This window comes from Ambystoma mexicanum, chromosome 1q (assembly GCF_040938575.1).
Source record: "Ambystoma mexicanum isolate Mex_15411 chromosome 1q, UKY_AmexF1_1, whole genome shotgun sequence".
NCBI classification, from domain to species: Eukaryota; Metazoa; Chordata; class Amphibia; order Caudata; family Ambystomatidae; genus Ambystoma; species Ambystoma mexicanum.
In genome coordinates, this window is record NC_090922.1 from 595504898 (window position 1) to 595510271 (window position 5374).

Below are 5374 nucleotides of genomic sequence, written 5' to 3' on the forward strand. Positions count from 1 at the left end.
AACCAGTGATGAAACAGATTCTGCCATATGATTACTACTGATTATACTCCTACCGTTCCATTATCTGAGGTTGCTTGGTATCCATGCTTAGATTACTGATAACATGTCATGAATTCTTGCTTTCCACAGTGCCCACCAGGAGTTTTTGACTCTGGGCTGACTTTCCGAGCTGCAAACATCTGGCTTGTCAGTGGCAGGTTGTTGGGAACAAGAATAGTCAATTTAACGGGATTAATGTTATGAAAGTCACTCTGCCTTAGTTCAGTCAATACAGCATTTAGTAAAATCTGCATTAACTGCAGGGCAAAAAGTGTGGACTCGTTCAGAATTGAGCCTTCGTCTTCATGCAAAAAGCAAGGACCCAACTAAAACTTGTAGCTTGAGGTTTTTGTAGAGGACCAGGTCTATAAATGTCAGGAGTGTGCTTAATCTGCCCAAGAGTAAAAGATCTGGGCGTCTCCAGATTCTGCTCTGAAAACTGATGGGCCAAAGCAATCTCATATGATCCATTCTCAGGTTGGCTGCTTATTTGTCCTGGACCAAATGCTGGTAGGAGACTTAGCTTGACAATCATCCAGCAAGTGTTGGACTCAGCCCTATTGATATGATTGGTTATTTATAACGCGTTTAATACCCAGAGGTTTCTTAGCACGGCCCTGGGGATCAAACCTGTGCTGCTGTGTCGTATTGCTTGCAAGGCATGTTGCCCATGAGCTATGCTCCAGAGACAGATTGAACTAAATTGGAGAATCACTAGAGGAATACTGCTCTAATCCCAGGCTGCCTTGGGCACCTGGGATCTGCATGGATAGTCAAAAGGGCTCCCTGATCCAGGAGCAGCACAGATGAGGGGGTCAAAGGCAAGCAGTAGTATCTTTACTTTTGCTGCTTCACTAGTGGCTTCAGACTGTGTCCGTACCAAGTAAACCGCAGATTAAAATTGGGCGTCAGCATGGAGTTCTGTCATTGCTTCACTCACTGTGTGGAGCCTAGACGGTGAGGGCACTTAAGGACTGTCCCACCTGCTGTGAACCAATGGATAGTCCTCAAGCCTGTCTGAACTGAGTTTATGCACAAGAGACTCTGCCCCCCCCCCCACCCCATCATTCTGCCACCCTCTATGGGCTCTACTCTTCATCTGAAGCCAGAAACCTATTTTCGACTTCACATGCAGGACCTTGCCCGGAAGGGCAATCTTCAGCTCCACCTCTGACGTTATCCTTCCTTTCCTCACTTTCCCCATGTCTGTAGAGCTCTGATACACTCTAGGCTTCCACCACTTCAGCTTATCTTCCTGAATAGGGTGATATATGGCACCTATACACAATGTTTCAAGCAGAGACAATGCAAAGGGAGGGGAACAGAGGGAAGACTGAGACAACGATCGTACTAGGCCAGGTGACATAGAGATCACGTGAGTGCTGGGGAGGGAAAGTATGGGGGTGAGGGGGGGCAGTGCAGTACATGGGATCAACAGTAAAAATAGAGTAAATAAAAAATAGGTTAAAAGTGTGGCAAGTGTAGGGGTTGTCTTGAAATGGGGAAAATCTTCCTCGGGACCAGCCCTTGAGAGCAAAAATTACCCAATTCAGCCCAAAATACAGGTTCTATTGTGTCGAGCAGTGAACTTATGCTAGTGACAAATGACACCTTTAAAAAGTTTAGCATTTATTAGAAACAGTAAAATTTAGCAGCCTCTTGGGATTCAAGTTAGAGAAGATTACAAAACACAAAACATAGAGAAATGCAAAATATAGAGAAACATAGAACTTAGAGAAACATAGAGAAACACAGTATTACGCCCCGCCAATCAGCACTGGGAGACTCTGGCCCTCATAAGCTAGCTGTAGCCAGCCCCGCTCAGAGGACAGCGCTGCAGGGTGCCGACAGAGCAGCAGGTTCCAGACACTCGATTTTGCTCGAACCAAGTCCACAGATCGATCTCCCCCCTGAGTCATGTGGGCATGCATTTTTATAATCTCGTGCTGTCAGTCCATGATGCACAGTTCCAGAACTTTCCCTGTGCAAAATATAGGCTTGCTCATGGAAAAACCCAACTCTGTGATTTTCCACTGTGCTCCTTTCTGAGCCCCTCCCTGCTTGGAGCCCATCTGCGCGAAAGCTCAGGAATGTCTTATCAGTGCCTTCCCAGAGAAAGAGGATTAGTTTGCATAGCCATGCAGAGCTACAGTTAGAAAGGCAGAATATTCTAAGAGAAGCCAAGATGAATTAACCCCATTTCAGCAAACTCTAAAAGGCATGCACTCATAGCTCAGTGTTCATAGCGCTTAAGATTGGCTATCTAAGCGCTATATAGGTGCCATAATGCTCCAAACACTCCAATAATGTCTCTACTAGCTACAGAACTGGGGCCTTCGCCCTGCCTGTCTATCTCCAATGCATAATGTGACCTACCACCCCTACTAGGCCTGCATATTCCTTGTAGCTCACTACTACGTAATGGAAGTGCTAGAACAGACTACTGCCAGCATTTAGCATATACTTTGAATAAACTATTGGCTTTCAGCGGCTAATGCTGTCATCTAAAGCCCTGATTGGCAAAGTTGCAATTTTGTGTATCATGACAGGGGTGAGTGCAGTTAACAAGACTAGGGATACAGAACAGAAACAGCCCCCAGATGCTGGAGTTGCCTGGGAGGCAGTGCAACGGGCGGGGGGTGGGGGCTGGGCTTGAGATCACAGAATAGCCAGGTGACCAGTGGAGTTTCATTCCGGAGTTAAGCAGGCAGGGGAGAGGAGAGAAAGCAGAAGGAAAGAGTTAAGGTCTTGAGGTGCTTCCGGAGATGGTTCTCCTCGGGTTTCAGGGAGGCTTTTCGAAAGGGAGGCCACAGCCGAAGAGAAATATTACACCAACTCATTGCTTGGAGAAGCGACTGACCTTGAGGGAGTTGCGAGATGGATGAGCAAAGGGGTTGAAGGAAGATATTTAGGAAGAGAGTTGAGGGTATTGAGGCCCCAGAAGGCCTTGTGGACAATGCAGAGGGTATCCTCGCAGCCACTGGGCGCCAGTGCAGAGATTTCAGTCCTGGAGAGATGCGATCACTCGGCTTGAGGCCAAGGGCAAGTCTCCCAGTCCTGTTCTGTATGAGTTGCGGAGAGTAGAAGCAGGCAGCTGTTGCTGTTGTCCAGCCTAGAGAATTGGAGCTCTAGAGACAGCTTCTGGGGGAAGGAGAGGAAAGTAAGAATACCTCTGAGGTGCAGTTGGTAGTGTGACTTCTTAGAGACGTCAGAACGGGAGTGTAGAGTTGAAGATAACACCTGAGGTTTTTAGTCTCACAGGTGGGAGAAGGAAGGGCCAAAAGGCCCGCCAGAGATGGGAAAGGAGTGAGCAGATGAGGAGAATCTCAGTCTTACTGGTATTCAGGCAGAGTTCATTGGCAGCACACCACTCCTGGATAGCAGACACATCAAATGAGAGAAGAGGTGGCTGAAGGGAGCCTGAAAATGAGCTGAGTGCTGTCCGCATGGCACTAAAAGTTGGGGGCAGAGGGTGGCAATGTGGTGGGCTAGAAGTGGCTGTTATTGGTGGAACAGCCAGGGAGTTGGACCCCTGGGGAACACCACAGGTAGAGCTAGAGGAGAGGAAGGACCCAAGTTGGACCTGGGAGGGTCGATTGGAGAGGTAAGAGGTCAGCCAAGCCAGGGCCTGATCGGTGATGCCCATGTTATCACGGAGGCGGTTGAGCAGGATGGCATGATTGATGTGTTGAAGGCAGAAGAGAGATGACTAGGATGAGGACACAGGGAGAGCAGGTCTTCACAGATGTTCAGGGGAGCAGTTTCCATGCTTCTGGCAGCTCTGAAGCCAGACTGATGGTCAGGGAGAAAACCAACAGATTCAGTGTGAAGATTAAGCTGGGAGACGGCCAGCTTTTCCAGGAGTTTGCCCAGGAAAGGAGTGATGGAGATTGGGTGGTAGTTAGCAGGGCAGGAGGAGTCATCTGAGGATTTCTTGAGGGTGCACAAGGGAATGCTTCAGGGGAAAGGAGTGGTTGCAGAAGTTGGCCAAAGCAGGAGCCAAGGTGTCAATGTGGTCGTTGATGGTTTTATAGGAACCAGGGCGACCCTGTTTTAACAAGACTTTCACAGATCGGGCTTGTCTAGAAACCTTGTCTGGAGAGAACAGGGGAAAGGCAGACCAGGAGGGTGAAGGGGTGGCCGGTGAAGTGCCAGAGGAAGGGAGGACAAGGATGTCCCGAGTTTTAGAGATGAAATGAGAAGCCAGGGCCGTGCAGAGTGCCTGAGAGGGGACATAGGTAGAGACTGCAGCAGGATTGACCAGCTCCTTGCAGATTTGAGTTCAGCTGAGTAGTTGGAGGCTGTAGAGACGCATGCTTGGATGAGGACTTCCAAGATGTGAGAAAGTGGCGGCGAAAGCCTCAACTGACGCACGCTTCATGGGTCAGATAACAGAGGGTAGGTGGCAGTGCTTAAGTTGGCTTGGCCTGAGGGGTGGAGAAAGCTTGGAGCAAAGGAGAGAGTAATCACTCCAGGAGACAGGATTGGTGAGAGGGATAGAAAGGGGAAGGTCTAAAGAGATTGTAACATCCAGAGTGTGCCCTGCAGATTGAGTCGGGCCGGAGGGGAGAATGGTAAGGGTCAGAGGTCATGAACAAGACGAAGGACAGGAAGCATCCATGTGGATGTTAGGAGTTGAGTGGTCGAGACCAGGAGGGAAGATCTGACCAGGTGGCCAGTAGATGGAAGCCACAGTAAGGGAATGGCTAGGAGAGAGCCTGCAGACGAGGCATTCGAAGAGTAGGCCTGCATAGGAATAACAGGCAGAATCCACTCAGGGCTACACCCCTTCCAGAACAATTGGAACTGGGTGCGGAGAGCATCTTGTATCCATGAGGAAGTTAGATTGTCAAAGCTCGTGGCATAGCTGCCCATTAACCATGTCTCGGTGAGACGGACGTCAAGGTCTTCAAGGAGGCGGCAGATATCTGTAGTGTTTAAACACTTGCTTAGCTGTCAGAGTGGCAATATGGAGAAGGTTGCCATCCTTGAAAAACTCCGGGGAGGGGTACAAATCAGAGTTATGTCCTGCAGAGGTGTAGAAGCCAGCAGGGAATGGGGGGTGGCAGAAGAGGAAGGTGTAAGCGGGCAGGGTAGCCAAAGAGGCAGGGGGAGGCAAGGCCCTTTAAAGGGGACAGCAGGAGAAGAAAGGAATTTGAGGCGTGGGAGCAAGCAGACAAAACAAGGAGAGACGAGACTGTGGTACACAATTCGACAGAGCTCGAACAATAGTAGAACAGCTTTCTAGATTAACCCTTTGCTAAGGAGGCAACAACCAGACGGTGCAAGGCTTAGTCCCTGGGATTGAGGCCACGGTTATCTCTCCAGACCTAAA

The 5374-nt window shown here is 49.3% G+C and overlaps 1 non-coding gene across 1 annotated transcript; it reads left to right on the forward strand.

The window, feature by feature from the left end:
• On the forward strand, window positions 1–72 carry LOC138565432 (small nucleolar RNA SNORD47). The gene has a single exon (XR_011301309.1). It is a non-coding gene; the product is annotated as a small nucleolar RNA SNORD47 (small nucleolar RNA).
• Window positions 73–5374: the final 5302 nt, after the last annotated feature.